We start from the raw sequence: 20,551 nt of genomic DNA on the forward strand, positions 1-20,551 counted from the left end.
CTAGGACTATGTTGAATAGCAGTGGAGAAAGTGGACATCCCTGTCTTGTTCCAGATCTTAGTGGGAAGGGTTTCAGCTTTTCTCCATTCAGTATGATGCTGGCGTTAGGTTTTTCATATATTGCTTTGATTATGTTGTGGATTTTTCCATCTATGCCTACCTTGGTTAGGGTTTTTAGTAGGAAGTGGTGTTGGATTTTGTCAAAAGCTTTTTCTGCATCTATTGATACTATCATGTGATTCTTGTTTTTCAGTTTTTGGATGTGGTGTATCACATTTATGGATTTCCGAATGTTGAACCACCCCTGCATTCCAGGGATGAATCCTACTTGATCCGGATGAATGATCTGTCTGATGTGTTTTTGAATTCTGTTGGCTAGGATTTTGTTGAGTATCTTAGCATCAATGTTCATCAGAGAGATAGGTCTGTAGTTTTCTTTCTCTGTAGGATCTCTGTCCGGTTTTGGGATTAAGGTGATGTTGGCTTCATAGAATGAGTTTGGAAGGGTCGCTTCCTTTTCTATTGTATTGAAGAGTTTGTAGAGGATTGGGGTTAGTTCTGTTTGGAATGTTTTGTAGAATTCTGTAGTGAAGCCGTCTGGACCTGGGCTTTTCTTTGTTGGGAGGTCTTTAATCACTGATTCAATCTCTTCTTCAGTTATGGGTTTGTTCAGGGCGTTTGTTGCCTCTGGGCTAAGTTTTGGCAGGTGGTAGAAGTCTAAGAACTTTTCCATTTCTTGGTGGTCTTCTGATTTGTTGGAGTATAGTGCTTTGTAGTAATTTCTGATTATGTTCTTAATGGTTGCAGTGTCTGTTATGTTGCCTTTTTCATCTTTGATGCTGTTAATTCTTGCTTTCCCTTGTTTTTTCTTTGTCATTCGGGCCAGTGGGGTGTCTATTTTGTTTATCTCTTCAAAAAACCAACTTTTTGATTCATTGATTTTGTGTATAGTTTTTTTTGTTTCTATCTGATTAATTTCCTCCCTTGTTTTGATGATTTCTTGCTTCCTGTTGTATGTGGGGCTCTTCTGCTGCCGGTTTTCCAATTCCTGGAGGTGTGTGCTTAGTTCCTGTATTTGACGCCTCTCTTGGGCCTTGACATGAGCTCTAATTGCGATGAGTTTACCCCGCAGCACTGCTTTGGCAGTGTCCCATAAGATTTGGAATGTTGTGTCAGAGTTTTCATTGGTTTCCAAAAATTTTTTGATCTCATCTTTAATTTCTTCTCTGACCCATTGTTCGGTTAATAGCATATTGTTTAGCCTCCAAGAATTTCTGTATTTCCTGGGGCATTTTGAATTGCTGATTTCCAATTTCATTCCATGGTGGTCTGAGAGGGTACATGGTATGATTCCTATCTTTTTGAAGTTATTTAGGTTTGCTTTGTGTCTTAACATGTGGTCGATCCTGGAGAAGGTGCCATGTACTGCTGAAAAAAATGTATAATCTGTGGCCTTAGGGTAAAATGTTCTATAAATGTCTACCAAGTCCAGTTGTTCTATTGTTTGTACGAGCTCTGTTGTTTCTTTGTTGAGTTTTTGTTTTGTTGATCTGTCTGTTGTTGTTAGTGGGGTGTTAAGATCACCCACTATTATTGTGTGTGCACATCAATGTCTCTCTTAAGTCTATAAGTAATTGCTTGACGTAGCTAGGCGCGTTTGAATTTGGTGCATATATATTCACAATGGTGATTTCTTCCTGATGTATCAGTCCCTTCACCAATAAATAGCGTCCTTCCCTGTCTTTTTTGATGTCTGTCAGCTTGAAGTCTATATCATCTGAAATTAGAATAGCTACCCCAGCCTTTTTTTCTTGTCCATTGGCATGAAATATCTGTTTCCATCCCTTTACTTTCAGTTTCTTAGAGGCTTTTCTGATTAGATGTGTCTCTTGTAGGCAACAGATTGATGGGTTCTGTTTCAGGATACAGTCTGTTAATCTGTGTCTTTTGATTGGTGAGTTTAGGCCATTTGTGTTTAGAGATAATATTGAGAGAAATTGATTTTGAGCTGCCATGAGTGTGTGTAAGTGTGCAAGTGTGTATTTGCGACTATTAGAGTCTCTGCCTGGTTGACTTTTCTTGTATGGATTTTAGTGGGGAGGTCTTCCCATTTGCCATCTTTGATTTTGGTTTTCATTTTTTTCTCTCTGGGTTTAGCACCTTCCTGAGGAGGTTGTCTAGGGCCAGTTTCGTGCTAGTGTATTCTTCTAGTTTCTCTTTGCTGTTGAAATATTTAATTTCATTCTCAAATACAAAGGAGAGTTTTGCCAGGTACATTATTCTCGGTTGGCAGTTGTTTTGTTTCAGGATTTGAAAGGTTTTACCCCACTCTCTTCTTGCCTGGAGTGTTTCTTCTGAGAGATCTGCTGTGATTCTGATATGCCTTCCTCTGAAAGTAATCTTGTCCTTTTTTCTTGCTTGTCTTAGAATTGTTTCTTTGTATTCACTTGAAGGCAGTTTGAGGACCACATGTCTGGGTGAGGATCGCTTTGGGTCGACTCTATTGGGGGTTCTCTGACCTTCCTGGATTTGTGCTGGATTTATATTTCCGGTGTTCTGGAAGTTCTCCTGTATTATCTCATTGAACACCCGTTACAAGCCTATCTCCTTTTCCACTCCCTCTGGAAGGCCTCTTATTCTAATATTTGATTTTTTGAGGTTGTCTTTCATTTCCTGTATGGACCTATTGGCTTTCTCCAGATTTGTCCCCAACTGTTTGATGAACTGCTGCCTTTCATTCTGAATGTCTTCCAATTCTGATATTCTGTCCTCTGCTGTGTTCATTCTGTTAGTTAGGCTTTCAATTTTGTGTTCTATATCGAGGATTCCCTTTTTGACTTGATTTATTTCTGCAATGATATGGTTTTTGAATACCTTGGACTCTTCCCAGAGCTTCTCGCTGTCTCTGATGAATCTCATCACTAGTTTCTTAAATTCCTTCTCTGGTAATTCCTCTATGTCATCATCTTGCATCTCATGTATTAAGATTAGTTTTTGGTTGTTTTGGGGGGAAATGCTTGATCTTTCTTCTGGGTCATTACCTTTTCTGATATTTCTCCTCATTGTGTTGTTGTTTCTTGCCATTTTGGGATTTTAGCCTCTGACTTGCTTGTCCGGAGCCGTTGCCCCGGTGCTGTAGCTTATAGGAAGTGTGACCCAGCAACTGCTATATGGAGTGTTGGCCTAAGTATAGCTAAGCACAGCAGGGGGTTCCAGCTGCTTGTTGTTCGGAGTTTGCAGACCACAGCCCCTAGCTGGGTCAGGAGACTCTATGTCCCAGTCCTAGTGCCAGGCCTTCCCCCTGCAGCTCTCACTCAAAGTCGTTGCCTCACTGGAAGCCACACTGCTCCACGCCTCCGTCTGAGTTCGTTGACTCTGCTGAGCTGTGTTTTGCCTCTTGGGCTCAGAGCCTCTGGGCCACCTCAGGACACAGGTCTACAGAGTTGGTCCCACCTCTTGGGCTTGGGGCGAGAGCCGTGTGTAGCTGGGGCCTCTGCGCCACCTCAGGCCACAGGTCTAGAGAGCCTGTCCCGCCTCTTGGGCTCGGGGCAGGAGCCGCGTGTAGCTGGGGCCTCTGCGCCCCCTCTGGCCACAGGTCCACAGAGTCTCTTCTTGCCTCTTGGGCTCGAGGTGGATGCTGGGGCCTTGGCCACGTGTAGTAGGGGCCTCTGCGCCACCTCAGGCCACAGGTCTAGAGAGCCGGTCCCTCCTCTTGGGCTCGGGGTGGGAGCCGCGTGTGGCTAGGGCCTCTGCTCCACCTCAGGCTACAGGTCCGCTGGGAGAACTTGCCCAGCAGTCCTGCAGAACCGGCTTTGCTTCGGGGTCTCCTGCTGAGCTGAGCACAGCAGGGGATCTATTCAAGTTCACAGTCCTGACCTGCCCCCTTTACAAGGCTGTTCTTTCTCTCTCTCTCTTTTTTTTTTTTTTTTTTTTTTTGCACTTTCTCAAAGGTGTTCCGCCGTTGGGAGCAGAGCCGTGGGAGTCATGCAGCTGTGCTCCCACCAGCCTGCACCTCTGTCCAGGGAGGCTATGCCGAGTGTTGCCCCGCTCCTAATGCTCAGGCTGAGCTCAGCAGCAGTTTCCACTGGAGACTTTTGCAGTTAGTCAACCTTTCGGAGCCGAGTTGGGGATTACTGTAACCCAGACCCAGAGCGCAGCTCCAGTCTCCTCTGCACTCTCTCAAAGTTGCTGACCTACTGGGAGGCAGGTTTCTGGGCAACCCCCCTGCTTATCTTCGTGGGATGATTCCCCCTTTGTTCAATCCAGTAGCCTCCTTTAGGGTCTCCTGCACTCCAGTGGTCTGTGCCCCTGTGGGTGTGGACGCCTGTCCTTCCAACCGCCTTTGTCCTCCCAGGAACGGCTGAGATTCCGCTGCCTTCCCCCTGGCTGGAATTGCGACTCACCAAAATTCTCACGGCGTGCTGTTCCCTCTTTTTCCTTTTTATCGTTGTCTCTCCATGCTGTGTAGAGCTTCTTACTTCAGCGAACTCCAGTGACCTTCCTACACCTATCCCCTCATTTCTTTATCTCCTGGTTTGTTTCTCTGCTGGATCAGTTCCCCTCTGTCCCCACACTGCCCTACACCAGCTCTCTATGGTCGGCCATCTTCCTCACTCTGCATATGAGGTTGTAGTTGAGTATTCTTATTCTGTGTCCTATTTGACAGAGATTATGGAAAAAATTGTCTTGCATGGTCCAGATGTCTGGTATACCATCCAAAGGGATTGGCTGGAAGCCTTGTCTCATTACCTGTAGCTGAATGCCCTGTTCTCTGTTACAGACAAGCATGTGTATTCAAAATACATATTCCAACGGGAAAATAAGAATGTGAAAGATATGGTATTAATGAAAAATGACAAACACGATTTCCATGACCCAATATTTTAGACCAGACAGTCCTACTCTGTTCAGTCTGGTCCTGGATTTGCCTGGTCTCATCTAAGAAGCAGTGAATTTTTTTTTATGCCTAGACAGTTTAACTCTAAACCAACATTCTGCATGAGGTCTGCTGTTTCCCTTCCCTCCCCCACCTTTTGGACAGTAGTTAGCATGCCTACAGTATGCTTTTTTGAAAGACCAGGTTTAGAAATCCCATTGTGCTTGTGCTATTGATGATAGCCTTCCACTTGGTGAAAGTTGTGCTTTGCTTTGTTTTTCCAATTGAAGAGTCCCTGTTTGTTAAAGAAATGCATGAAAACTCACGAGGTTGTTGGTTCAGGTATTTTCTGTATGACCTGTATTCTCTCTGTAGCTAATCTCTGTTCCCCCAAAGTGAAGATGATTCCTAAATAGTTAACTTTCTGCTACCTCATTGAACCTTTTCCTTATATATTATGAGGCCACATTCTGTTAGAAAGTTGAGGGCGCTTGTCAAAAGACCAAAATTCACTCTTAGTGGGTTATCAGGCTAGATCTTCACTTTGCTCCTCTCCTCCTAAGACTTTATGTCTTTGGCTAGGTCCTGTCCAAATGGGGGGGGGGTGGTATATAGAAATCTTAGCAGCAGCCTTGTCCAGGTTAGCTGTTGCTTGGGACAGTTCCATATCCAGTGACCTAGTTTTTAGCACAGTTGATAGAGTCTTTCAGAAACAGCTACAATCATGGCTGCTGTGTTGTCACTGCCTGGGCCTTCCACATCTGAGTCAGAATGGCCTCGTAGGACACTTCTGAGAGCAGATCACCATGGAATGCAGCTACCAACTGCTCTTGCTACCTATCCTTATGATGTTCCTTTTGACTTGTTCACTTTGGGTTTTTTTTCCCCCATTTATCTATTAAAGCTGGGCCAAGGTGACTAACAGCCCAGCAAGGAGGGGGCTTGTGGCTTGTACCTGGGACTAGAACTGTGCTGTGTGGGCTGGCTGGGTTCCCTCAAAGGGGCCCAAGGTTGGAAACACACAGACCAAGATAATTGCCTGGCCTGGTGTGGCAGGGTTCTGTGGTTGGACCTGTGTCGTGTGGGACTAGGCACAAATTAGATGGATCCATTAGCTGAGATTTCCAAATCTACTACTTGCAAGACCTATACCTTTAATCACCTGAAGAAGAGATGAAACCACAGTCTTTCACAGTTATAAAGAATGATTACATACGTTCTCTTTGATATAAGGCAATCTTCATGTGAAATACAAGATCAATAAATATATAGGTAAACATGTATGTACATATAGTCATCTAGAGGAACTATATAATATAAACTATCACACCTAAATGTGAAGATACAATGCAGTGTGCATCTCTACTCCCAATTCAAAAATGAACTCACAGTGAAACTGTTCAATATATCTTGACAACAGCATGCTGGACCCTCTTGCATTGTCCATACTTATTATGCCAGTATTCATTTAAATACCAGAATGATGGACTTCTGACTATTTATCAAGGACTTATACTACTGTAATAATACAAGGGAACTCAGTGAGGGGCAGAGATCTGAAGAAGAGAGGAGAAATCCCAGAGCCTAAGGTAGTATACCAAAAAATAAATAAATTATAAAAAAAGAGAAAATCCAATTTTGTCTAACACATAAAAAAGAATAATGGTCCGAAATCTCTGAGGGGGAGTTAAATAGGTCAGTCAAGTAGCAAGATCAGTCAGGAAACAGCAGCCCTTCTTCTGGCCTATGTAACAGCCCTTTCCCCTGCTGCATCCCCTTCAACTGTGTGTGGTATGTAACCACTGCCCTTCCCAGATTACAAGAAGTCAGGCAACCAAGAGGGACACCCTCTGTCTCCCCATGGACACAATGTGTCTCCCAACTTTCCCCTCACTGCCTACTCTAGCCCTGAATGTGTGTCCCTGACATCCTTTTAAATAGACTTTATGGAACAGGAGAGTATTGTGACCTGCTTTGTGATGCATACAAATTAATAGACAAGTAGAAAATTAGGTAGCCTTTCTCATTTGGTCTTCCCATTTAGTATGTTACTACAGCTATGTGGTAAGTCTTATTTTCAGTGTCACACCAGTATTATATTCTCCAGATGAATCTTATTCAATCATCATATATTCTATTTGAACACATTCTTGAAATCGGTTTTTATTTTTGGTGATTTTGGCTTCCACGTACATGGTGAGTATTGGTCTTTGCTTTTCTCTTAAAAAGAGAAAAATATTTAAACTTGGAATTAAGAAAATCCTGACCTCATAAAATCAGTGTGAAACTATTCTTTAAATTTTCTGATGGAGATTTATAGAATTGTTAATATTTTACTAATATGTAGCATAGTAATACTTTACATAATGACAAATATAATGATATTAAAAATTGTTACTATTAGGAGAATCATATGGAATTGTCACTTTTAATTTTTTTCATTTATTTAATTTCATTTTTAAGTTTCATAGGCTCTGGGATTCCCCCAACCCCTCCCTGTATCACCCCATGGTGGATTCCTCTACCTTGTTGCAGTATTACAGTTCAAATCTAGTCATAATTCCTTCATTTCAAGCATGTACCATGCATAGAGTCCAGCATCTTATTGTTCAGATCAATTCAACAGTTTCTTGGGGAGACCATATCTGGTCTGAAAGTAGAGCTGGCAGAATATCATCCCGACCAATTAAAAGCCACAACATAACGTCAACAGCAGTTCACAACAGTATGAAGTTAACTGACATGGTATTGAGTGACCAATATGTTAGAAAATGCAAGCTCTTAGCCACATCCTGTGTCTACTCATTGACACTTCAATTTTAGTTTATACACAGAACCGGCTGCTGTACACCTTAAAATGGCTATAGGGTACTATTCAGCTGTCTCGTGTGTATTTTCAATTTTATATTTAACAGTTTCTAGTGTTGAAGCATAATTTTTACTGAACTTGGCAAATATTGGGATAGTCAAAACCGGCATATAACTCTAACAAGGTATATGTCAACAGTTGAGGTACAGAACAGTTTTAGGAGGGGTGTGCAGAGAAATCTTCAATACCTTAGTGAAGAGTAACTAATCTTTGTGTCCCACCTAGTAAGGTATATGTGAGTCCAAATTGATCATTTCTTGTCTAGTTCTAAGCTTTCCTTATTGGTCTCTATCTATCTACTCTTGAGGGTTTTTTTTTGGGGGGAAGGGGGTGGCTCCAGAGTGACCCTGATGGTCATTGCAAGAGAGGGTGGGGATCCAAAGTTAGAACTAAGTAAGGACCAGAGAAAGCTACCCTCAGACATTTCACAATGGGTACAATCTTTTTTTTTTTTTTTTGATTCTGTGTTGACTTCTATCATGGCTTAGTCTCTCATTTCAATAAATAGACTAATTATGTATTTGATAAGCAAAATGACAAAAAGGAAGAGAGAGATTTCCATCCTCTGGTTTACTCCCTAAATGCTCAGCCATTACAATGGCTGAGGCTGGATCACCTAAGACAGCTAAGACCACAAAAATATTATTCAGGGCTCCAAGCTGGATTACAGAAAATTAAGCCTCCTATGTGCAAAGCAGGGAGCTGGTTCTACACAGAACAGTACGTGAGACTGAATCCAAGTCAGCCAACATGGGATGAGGGTGACCCAAGTAGCAGATAGCCCTTTCTGCCACAATGCCTGATTCTCAATACTTGCTTCAAGTATCAATAGTCCTATTAATTAAAATAATTTTTTTCAAATTGAGAACTTAGAAATGCAATATGTAAAACACATACTATCAAAAAAACACATCCTAAATACAGATAACTTACACAGGTGAGTAAAGATGGATGTACTATTAATATACCCACTAAACAAAACCTGGAGTTATCATCTATACATTATAACACCAATGGTTTAGACAGAAGAATATGTATATCTGGAAAAATGTATACTTTACTGAAAGTGGCTTAGAATAAATGCAAAATGGTGGAAAGAAAAAGATCGTGCCCAACCCCTAGTATTAGCTAAAATAAGTCCTGCACTCCCAACTCTCCAAGCTTGGAATATGATCATTTGGATCACAGCCAGATATGATTGAGGCTAAATTCTCTGAATGCCTGTGGATGCCTCAAGAGAAATTTAACTAAAATATTCCTTGTTAACACTCTCCACACAATAAGTGTTATTCCTGTTTTGGGGGTGGGAGAAACACTTACCCATAAAAAGAGCATGTGGCTTAAGCAGTGTTTAGAGTGTTTTGGTAGCTAAGGTATGGATGACTGGCTGAGAAAATGTGTTATATATATAATGCAAAATAACTCTTGGCTACAAAACTAATTAAATCTTGTCTTTTTCAATGAAATAGATGCATTTCTAGAAACCAATATGCTTAATGAAATAATCCAGTCCCTGAAAGATAAACAAATGCTTGTCCTGACTTCTTGTAATTAACACACAGAGCACAAAAATGCAATCTATCTGAGAGATTTTATTCTTATTTTCAGCCTTTGTTTATACTCTTGAGGAATTGTAGGTTTTCCTCTACTTGCTATGTGGTGAAATCTTTATCTACTAGAGTAATAAATCTGTGATTGTGAAGTGATATGAAAATATTTCATGGTGAAAATTTTTAAAAAGGAAGAGTCGGGAAGGTGGAGAGTTGGCAGGGAAAGTGGGCAGGAGGAAAGACTGAGAAGGAAGTACCACTTTGCTCCTAGAACTGTATAGTAAAATACAGGAAATTTGTTTATTAAATAAAATAATTTCTAAAATATTTAGAAATGGAATACAGGTATCATCATGAAAGCCTGTGGCCACTGACAGTTTAGGAAATCAAAGATGGATTTTTAAAGAAATGCCTAAAGTTTAACTAAGAATTATCCCAGGAGTGTTGAGAAATGTACTGCTTTCACACACACTGCCTGGATCATAAGATGCATACAAGTAAGAGGCAGCATGGTGTCAGAATTAGGAGTATACATTCTAAAAATAGGCAAGCAAGTTCAAATCCTACTTCCTAACTGAGGTGCAGACAGATTACTTCAACTCAACTTCTTCCTTGGTAAAATGTGCAAGATAGTATCTCTGTCTGGCATTGTTATAGCAACAAAGTCCAATATTCTAGTGCAACCAGTCCTAGCACACAGCTAAAGCTGAACAATGAGGATTCACCTTTAGGGCTTTAGATTTTTTAAATACATAGAATTTGCATTTCTTAAATCCCTGAGACATTTCACAAGTTTTAATATACCAGTTTTTCTTTTAAAATAAATGTTAAATAAGCAAGAGTAAATAGATAGAATATGGTCTTAAAAATTTAACACAGATGATGAGGTTGAATACAATCGGATAAAGATATAAATAAAGTTAACAATGTGATGAACAAACATATATCTGCAATTTAACAAGCTGAAACTGGGGATTGGGTGCTAACTTTGTTCTGAGACACATGAGACCTTTGATCCTCAGGCTCCACAGAAGAATCCTAATCAGGTTCCTGTGTATTCAGATTCTTTCAATGCTGGAATCACTGCTCTCCATATACAGAATGGAGGCACATGACGCTGGAAGGAATTAGGAGACATGGCGGAAAGGAGGACCCAAAGCAATGACTGTTGATGAAGACATGACAGGGGAAGGATGGATCAAAAGGGAAAGCTGGAAAGGGGGAGAAGCTCATGAAGCATGACCTCATGAATGTCTGATCTTTTACACTGGGGCTCATGGTGTTTCTCATCCATTTCCTCAGGCCTTAGTGTTTGATTTTACTTGTTTCTAGAAAAATAAACCCATTCTGATTATGGAATACTGGGTCGGCTGGTACAAGAAATGGGGAGATAAGCAGTCTCTTCCAAGGAAGAAAGGTAAGAGTTTGCTGATGATCTACTCCATGTAGAGATGCCTCCGAGTCACAGATTATGCACACACACAAGTCTCCACTAAATAATTCACTCATTCAATCAGAAATCATTATTGATCTCCTGTTAATTGCAAGCACCCAGTCCCTAAAGATATGCCTGGTGAATATACAATATATCACACCTGTCCTGCACTTAGCTTATAACTTAGTGGGGCTAGCAGATCATTAAAATGCAAAACAATCAATAATATGTGGTTTCACATTATGCAGCTTTTTGAAATACTAATCCAGTGTAGTTATGGCAAAGTTAAAGAAGAAATCTGCACAAAGCAAAATGGAAGTTTGTCTTAGACAGTCACATCTTCAAAGAAGATGATGGAATAGTAAGCACTTAAACCAAAGACAAATGTGAGGAATATCCCAGTAAAATAACAACAGATGACTAAATCAATAAACAACCCATTGCTAAAAATGACAGAACAAAATCACCACCTGTTTGTTTTAACCCTAAATGTATATGGCTTAAATTCATCAATCAAACAGAAAGAGTAGTAGACTGAACTAAAAAAGCAAAATCCATCTATTTTTTTTTTACCTATAGGAGACACATTTCAACAACAAAAATCCGCAGAAACTATCTCATGAATTTTGTTTGTTTTGTTTGTTTCATATCTTCAAAACACTTTCTTCTGATTAAATTCTTCACTGACTCATAGATCATACAGCAGCATCATTTTCTTCAAGAGGGTTCTTAATTTTCATTTCTTCAGCGACACATTAGTCATTCAGTAGCATGTTATTTAACTTCGTGGTGTTGTTAATTTCTTTTCTTTTTCTTTCTGATTTTGTTTTGTGTTTTTCATTTAGGGGATATATATAGTAATTGTGTAATGGAGACGGTCATATCCAAATGTGAGGATAAAATGCACGATGTGTATCTGCTTCCAGATAAAAAAATGGACTCCCAATGAAACCGTTTACTATATCTAGACAATAGGATGCTGGACTCTGCCATTGTCTATGCCTACAAAGATGGGCATATGACAATGTATGAAGAATTATACTTTAGTAATAATATAGGGGAATATAGATCCCCAAGGGATCTTGGGAAGGGGATAAGGGAAATCCTAGTGTCTATGGAAAGGTATCATAAAATGATAATAATAATAATAATAGAATTAGATGGGAAAAAAAGACAGGACTCTTCCTTCATGATTTAGATTGGGATAACCAGAGAAATCAGTCTGAAATAGTGATTATTCCTGAGTTGTTAAACATTTGTACCATATTTGCTTCTTATAGCTATTTAAAAATGATTTTATTTCCAGGAAATACTTTTTCTCTCATAGTAATCATGTGCTAACATACACAAGCATGTATGTATGTGTGTGTAATTTTTACTGATATAAAATATATGTATCATACAACTTAAACAATACTAAAATATAAAAATATTCTTTATTAAAGAAAGACACCTTCCACTAATTTCCAGTTTGCTCTGTATTCTTGCCTTCTGCCTCCACAGAGGTTGAGAGAACAGTGTCGGAAATCCTCAAGCTTGAGTTGTCCTTCAATGCATACATGTTCCATGGTGGGACCAACTTTGGCTTCATGAATGGAGCTGCATATGTTGATGATAAGCACAGAGGTGTCATTACTAGCTATGGCAAGTGTTTGCTGGTGTTGTTGCCTCCACACACTGATGGGGTGGAATTTCTTAAAGAATGTCCTACTAATGTTCTAGGGTCTTGTAGCTTTAGCCTATGATCTATTGAGAATTTTCAAGTCTGCCTTCCTGGTTTTTGTGATGGTTAACTATGTCCCCCCAGTCTGTCATTGTAGTGCAAAAGGCTGCCCTGGATTTATAGCTCTGCCTTACTCATCTTACTCACAACTTACCTTTGTTCTCTTAAAAAGTTATGAAAGATGAGAGAGGATGGGAAAATGGGTTGGAGGGATGGTATGATGGGAGTATCGTTGTGCTCCCTAATCTGTAATTTTGATATACATGAACTTGCTTTTCTAATGTAAATAGAATAACTTAAAAAAGAAAAGAGAAGGCACAAATAATGGTGGTTATTAGGTGTAGATATCAGAGTCAGGAATTTCAGATTCAAGGATCAAAAGAATAAGAAGGTAAATTGGAGGGGCGGTCCCAATGTCATGACATGGTCAGTTCCCCATTAAGGTGGGAGTGTTTGTAGGCTGTCATTAGGTGCCTAGCTTCAGCCTGTTATGGAACATTCTGCAGATAGGAGTATATGCCTCTCCTTTTGTCCCTTCTCGTGGTTTGAGACATGTTGTGTAGAGGTTACATGGCATATGACAGAACCCTGGGTGTCTTACAGACTATGATGCTGTGCTGACAGAGGCTGGAGACTTCACAGAGAAATATTTCATCCTTCGAGAACTCCTTGGATCTGTCTCAGGTACCTCAGCAACCACCACTTGGAGGTTGATTTTCCTCATGTGGCATTTTGTGGAACAGAGAAAGGGAAGAGTTTAATGATGCTCTAGAGAACTAGGGCAACCTAGTTAAGTTGACCATGGTTTCCCACATCATAACTGCAGTTTTTGCAGGAGCAAGTCCTAGTCCTCGCATCTTATTTGTTTCAATGAGACATGGAAATAAAAACTTGTCTTGTGGGTGAAGATTACACAAGCTTTCCTTTGTAAAGCTCTCAATGCCACGTGTGACAGGGTAAACCCTTTACAGTACAAAACACACTCTACTTAATTTTAATTATTTAAACATATTTAACCATGTAGTAGCAGCTAGAAACTAAGTAAGGTAAGTATGACATTGATTAAAAAAAAAAAAAAAAAACACGTGAGCCAGACTTCTTCCTCCCAGAGATCACTCACTCTAACAGGTTAATGTTTTGTCACAGAGGACTTTATAATCTGCCTGATGTGTGTAGGTTATAAACAGCTGGACAGTTGTCAGTTATTGTCTGTAGACCATCATTGTTGGAGGACCGCATACACATTTCAGGATATTGTTCATGTCATTTGTTGTCTTTGGGATATAACAGGTCACAGATGGGTGGGAAGTCTTGGAGAAGATGTGTTTGTTTCAGACACCTCTCATCCTGCGACCCATTTTCATTGCAGAAACTCCACTGGCCCCACTACCTAAGAATAAGCCTAAGACTGTGTATCCTTCTGTGACAGTATTGTACTGCTTACCCCTGGGGGAAACCCTCCCATTCTTAAATGCTGTGAGTAAATGTTTCACCATTGGAGAGAAGGGAAAGAAGGATTTACTACATTGATTGGGGATTCAATCAGGAAACTTTGTTTTAAAAACATGAAAACTGATCCTCTGCAGTTTGTCCAAGATTGGAAATGTGAACAGGAGCCACCAGCTCCTTCCATGTGGACGGTGAAGCGGTTTGAGCTTGAAGCACAAATGTGTGGGAAGAGGGATATCTGGGGAGTGGAAAATCTTGTTTTTTATCTCAGGTGAATCTGTCTAGTGCATTCTGTTTTTTGCACTGCATAATCCATGTAAGAAAAGCCCTGTGTTTCCCATTTCTAAATCCATGATACTGAGCCGTTGTCTTCACTAACAGCCTCTCAGGCCAAGTCAGTGAACTGTGGATTTCTGCTCTCCTTTTCAAATTAGACTACATGTTTCCCCTGAAAAAATGAGAGCTTTTTGAAAAAAAAATCTCTTGTGTTTAGATGGTGTTCAGCTCCGCCGACACTATCTTGTTGAAAATGTGTTGATTGTTATAGTTAAGATGCTAAATGAGTATTTGTTTTTTGATAGTAATTACTTTAGAATGCAATTATCTTACTATTTTGATCAATTCTGATAATTATTTGTGATTGTTCCCTGTTCACTGAGCACCCACCATCTGCTGACTCACCTTATCAGAGAGAATATGAAACACAAGTGCATTATCACATAGCATCAGTTCTATTATTTTTTATTCAGAGCACCCTTGGGGACAAGTATATGGTAAAGCAAGACAAAACAAAATGACAGAAGTCTTTGGATGAAGACTTCAGGCTTCTCATCATTCTGGCTCTTGCCGTGTCTCCTGCACAGCCGGTCAAATCAAAGATCCCAGTCAGTATGGAGAATCTTCCTATAAACAATGGAAGCAGACAGTCCTATGGATTCATCCTCTATGAGACTCCCGTCTGCACTGTAGGCCATCTGTATGTTCATGTTGAAGATACAGCACAGGTGGGTATTTCTGAGTTGCTCTGGTTGGTCAGGCTAAGGTTTGGCACACCTCTGTCAGTGCGGGAAGGTATTTAGTTACTGGTCCACTTTACCACCATCTGATGATATTGACAGCATCTGACATGCAGGGGACATTGGGAATACACAGAGAAATCCTTTTTTTTCCTGAACAAACTAAATTCTGTTGCAACCCAATAACATTCAGGCATCTGTGATCTCCCTCATAAAAACCTCCTTTTGTCTAAATAATAACCATTCTCCTCCCTTTCTGCACGTGAACCTGTAAGTATGACACTGACATTTGTTTTTCAGGTGTTTCTGAATTATACATTAATAGGATTTCTAGATAAGAATAACCAGCAGGTGAACATTCCTCAGTCCATGGTATGTAATTACAGAGCCAGGAAATGCTCTCCTCAAATGCCAATGTGCCTGGGTACTCACACAGATTTTCACATCTGTTTTGACTACCCTTGGTGTCTCTCCTGCCTTGGGACCTTAACTGGAAGAGTGAAGGGCTACAAGCCTAAGGCATCTACCAGGCCCTGGTTCATGAGGACCTATGTAGGTGTTTAAACACAAATCACATTTCTCTGTTATGCCCTGAGTCAGTCATCAATCCCTGTTTGGATCTCTGATCAAAGGCAAGTCTTAGCCTGTCTTTCCTAATGTGAGCAGCAGAGCAGAAAGGAAAGACTGAGCAGCGAGGAACACAATGGTGGCCTTATGAGAAAGGGTATACTTTGGGGTTCTGTGAACTTTTCTTTCATTTGCTTATCCTTTTATCTATGACTTGGGGAAAAGTATGATTCATAAAGCTTTGCTTGGTGGTGTAGTCTCCATAAACTTTTTTTTTCTGAGCAGGACTGTCAGATTTTGAGGATTCTGGTGGAGAATGAAGATCGAATCAATTTCTCATGGAAAATGCAGGAAGAAAATAAAGGTGGGCTCTGGTCTTGAGAAGCAGGCTTTAGCTTCTCTTCAATTGCTTCAATGCAGTATTGGGCTACATTAAATTTGAGAAGAAGAATTTGACTCCACAGAAAGGAGATACCGACACCTTAGAATGCAGGTGTCTTCTCGTTGCCCTGGATTGCGTACTTCTTCAGGTCAGGCGAGTGAAGCTGCTATTAAGTGCTGGCTTGTCCTAAGTCCCAATCTCTTTTTGGGATTCATAGGCAATGTCTCATACTAAATTGTGAGCTTTAACTCCTTTAGCCATAGAATTTCAGACGAATGTTTTCCTTCTCGGATGCTTCCTGATCCTGATGGCATCTACATGCTTACATTTCTTTGCTCCACTCTAGAAAATGCCCATGCTTCTCTCACATTCCCTCTCCTGCCTTCAGGAATAGTTGGATATGTTCGCCTCAACGATATTTTCCTGAATGATTTCACTATTTATTCTCTTGAGATGTGCCGGAGTCCAGCTCCGGCCTGGGGTTCAGAACTCGTGAAGTGTGCGTGGAGTCGGCACAGAGAAAGAAAGAGACGGACCACTAGGATTCCATAATGATAGTGGACGACGCAGTAAAACTGTCAGCTTTATTTATACAGAACCAGTCAAACTCTGGGTCAGACTTTCCACTTCATGGTCAAGTGGGTGTTTTTAAGGACAACCCTGCCATCTGCTTTATTCAAAACAATAGAAATTCCTGCTACAATTCTTATCCTACAACCTAATCTTGTATCACCAAGAAAAGGAGAACCTAAAGATTAAGGGAAGAATGAAACCCTAAATACAGGTCCCTTGATTAGCATAAGGTCAATGGGGACAGCCAAAACAGTAGGAATAATAGAAGGCCCTTTTGTAAGACATTATCATTGACATTAACCTCCAAGTTCACATTGTGTAAAAAGCCAATCTCACAATAGCAAAAATGCCTGGGAAGATTAGAATTCTTTCGCAGGGTGGTCTGGTATCCATGCAAAGGAAGGTGGAGCTGCATCCAGGTGGCTGTAGATATCCGCAGGGCCCTGTCTCAGCGGGAGGTTCCTTGCGGCCCTGCCAGCAATGGAACAATGTCTTCACACCCTCGTGTCCCCCACATCCACTGCATGGACCCCAACAGAGATGAAAATGGACTTCTTCAATAGGTATGCTCCTTCTTATTTCCAATGGGTACTTTTAATGTTGGTTGTCTTACTTCATGTTATTTTATTATAATGAAATTTTGGAAGCTAGGCTGTTTGTAAAGAAAATAATCCTGAAGATTATGGGTCTAGCCTAGGACTGACTATAGTGAGGTACTCACGGTGCACAGCAGCATGTGTAGAAGAGACACATAGAGAGCTGAATACCCAAGCTCACTGAAATAATCCACCTTGTAGAACAAACATCAACTTCTTTTGAAGATAATGATACCGTCGTGTAATAATCTCTCACCAGGACCCAGCTTTTAAAGATTGTACCACTTTAAAGTTACACATTAGAGAATAAGATTCTAACACATGGAAATTGGGAAAGAATGGCATTCTTTTTCTGACCTTCAAAGTTCATTATCCTTGCCAAAATGTGAAGAAATTCATACCCTTTTAATAGTTCCACAAGTCTTAACTTGTTCCAGTATCAGTCAAAAGGGCAAAATGAAAGATCCATCTGTGACTCATCTGAAGGCAAACACTTTCCATCTGTGAATTAAAAAGTACTTCTTGGGCATAATCATGAGATGGTATGAAGACCAGGGCTCTTACTCCCAAGGAGAGAAATCAGAAGTAGAAAGGAGTTCCAGGCCCCTAGCAAGACCAAAGTGCAACAAGGCATTCACTGAAAATTAAGTCAAGTGTTCTATGCACACTGTGCTGGAAGGTGTGGCCTCAAGACGTGCTGCTGTCAGCCCAAGTGGCTGAAATCTCCTGCTGGCTTGTGTGCCAGTGCTTGTAGTTTTCCCAGAGCTGTGTTGCATGCTGCTGTTGGCTTTGATGTTCTAGGGTCTCAATGCTGGCTGTTCGTCTACTTGACTCCATTAAACATTCTGACAGAAATTTTCATGCAGTGGCTCCCCTTTGTGTTTTGAACCCAACACTTCTCAGGCTTTTCTTGGGAAGCTTAGTGAAAGTATGTTCTCTAATACCCTTGCTTTGTGCAACTTCAGAATTAACATCACATGAATGCTATCACAATTTTATGCTTCCTTCCTGCAGAGTGGCACCAGGAGCCATGTATGGCCATAGAGTGCTTTGATGGACAGCTGGGAGCCGATTCTTAAGACGGCCCTAGGCTGAGCATGAGTAGTGGCCTAGGCCTACTTCCTGGAACTGTGCGTCCCTTGCAGGCCTTTAGGCCTGAGATGGACATAGGTCGGAATATTTCTGACATGCCACCTGGGCTTTTGTTCCATTGTTTTGAAGTGAAGTACCAGACTTCTTTGTATCTCCTTTCCTTAGCAAAAAGCCTCTGGGTGCTATTTATACATTTTTCCTCCACTTTTGTTAGCCAACCTGAAAATGTTCTAATTTTGACTGTTTTGTATTTGATTACGAAGTTTGTCTTTAGTTTGCATTTTTCTTCCAATATGTAGACTTCATTGGTTAATGGAAACCAAACAGCAGCTTGCACACTTTGTTGTACTCAAATGTTCTCACCCAGTATTTCATTAAGTTCAGACTTCCAGAAAATCCGTGGGCACAGGTCAACCAAATTCCTGCTGCTTTGAGACAAGGGTGCTCTTGTATTCTGACTTACATTGATATTGCTAATTTCTACCGGGGGCTTGTCAGCATAATCTTTACTATTTTTTTTCTGTTCTTATCACTACCCGCACCATGGTGAAAATCAGCTAACCAACCTTGAAGGTGTGATCCTTCTTCCCTGATCTTTTTGTCTTCTGGGTCCATGTCAGCTCTCTCTGTGACTCCTTTAACAACACCTACCCTTTCTAGCCTATTTCAACAAAGTGTTCCAAGACTACACATAGACAATTTCAATGCCACTTCTGCATGTTCTGATCTCTTTATAGTAACAACCCTACGGCTGTGTACTGATTTCCTAGCTTAATCTGTTTTACTCTGCTGGGACAAAATACCCAAAGCTGATTTTAAAGAAAGAACTATTTGGGTTTCAGATATGGATACCCAGGAACATATGATCAGGTCTGGTGAGGTATGAGACACTCATCATGGGAGGTGTTAGGGCTCATATCCTCAAAGCTCCACTGCCTGGTGGGGGCAAACTCACAGTGTGGCTGCACAGCACTTCCTTTGCAAGTGAGGAGCCCGAGATCCAAAGGGAAGACATAGACTCCAGTGATCATGCTTCAGAATGTGGAATTATACAATAAGCACCCTGGTTGCACTCGGAATACTCCCCATCTCATTGAGAAAGAATCCTAGCCCTGTATGGCAATCTAAGGGCAATATTGAGATGAGAGCCAGAATGCGTTTTCCTTCCTCTCCTGTCTTGGACGTTCCCAGGCTCCGCTCTGCAACTTGGAAACCTTCTGCAAGTAATCCTCTGGGGCCTGCTTTCTACAAGGGGATCTTGAAGGCTGGTTCTTCTCCCAAGGACACATCCCTGAGCCTCCCGGTAAGCAGGTCCACCACTTCTCTTCAAGCACTGGAACACATTGTGTGTGTGTATGTGTGTGTGTGTGTGTGTGTGTGTGTGTGTGTGCTTTAAATTAACTCAAAGCAAAACCATAGGGTGGGTGCCAGAGTCCAGCTCCAGCTGAGTTCAGAGCTTGAGAAGGGTGCGTGGAGTTGGTGATAAAGAAAGACACAGACACTGACACTTGGTGCACTCTTGCTACAGCTCAAGAAGAAGCTGTCCTTTTTATTTACTCAGACACAACACAAGCCTCTGCACAATTATTTGATTGTTCTATTTTAACCTCATGACTAAGTGGGTATGCACAGATGTTTGATTATTTTATTTTTTATTTCATGGTCAACCAGGTGCTCTTAAAGATAACGCTGTAAGTTACTATAATCAGTTTCTTTAAAGCAAGCCGTTATTCATTCTTCAGAAGTAGCCATTAGATGACAGTCAGAACTCCAAGGCCGAGGCACAGATGGTTGCCTACTAATCAGTAAAACATTCCTACTAAATTTATTTTCACAATTTATCTATCACTTAGTCGGAGAAATACAACAAAAGGGGAAAAAAAAAACCATAAGGATCCAAGACAAAAAGTTTCAAACATTAAATCCCCCAACAACTCTAGGCTCTACAACCTCATAAACAAACAATAAACCAAAGTATATCTCTATGATGTTAATAAATTTGCCCTATATTTCCTCTAGTTAAACAATTATGAAACCAGCTAAAACAACTACATTTTCTATGCTCTAAATAGTTGCAAGGCTAACCTTTAAGGTCACAGCAGCAATATTTTTTTGCCACAGCAGTTTCTGCTCATACTCCCATCATTTCCATTAGTTTGTAAAATTCTTATCAAGCCACTTCCCAGAAGGCATGCTATATGTCTGGGCCAGATTTCAGGGCAATGGGTAGGCACACAATAAGGTGTCCAGAAACGGCATGGGTTTAATTGTACTGCTGTGCGCTGTTAAAGGCTCACTCACCAAGACATTATCAATAACATTAACTGTCAAGCTCACGTTGCTTGCAAAAGCCATCTCACAGGGGCAAACAATGCCTCAATAGATTTCAGAATTCTTAGTGGAGTGGTTGAGTGTCCATGCAA

General features: G+C 40.8%; 1 pseudogene; it reads left to right on the forward strand.

Moving 5' to 3' along the window:
- Positions 1-20,171, forward strand: part of LOC131478337 (beta-galactosidase-1-like protein 3) — a 50,886-nt pseudogene extending 30,715 nt beyond the window's left edge.
- The last annotated feature ends 380 nt before the right edge of the window (positions 20,172-20,551 follow it).

Source organism: Ochotona princeps, chromosome 30, assembly GCF_030435755.1.
Source record: "Ochotona princeps isolate mOchPri1 chromosome 30, mOchPri1.hap1, whole genome shotgun sequence".
In the NCBI taxonomy this organism is placed as follows: Eukaryota; Metazoa; Chordata; class Mammalia; order Lagomorpha; family Ochotonidae; genus Ochotona; species Ochotona princeps.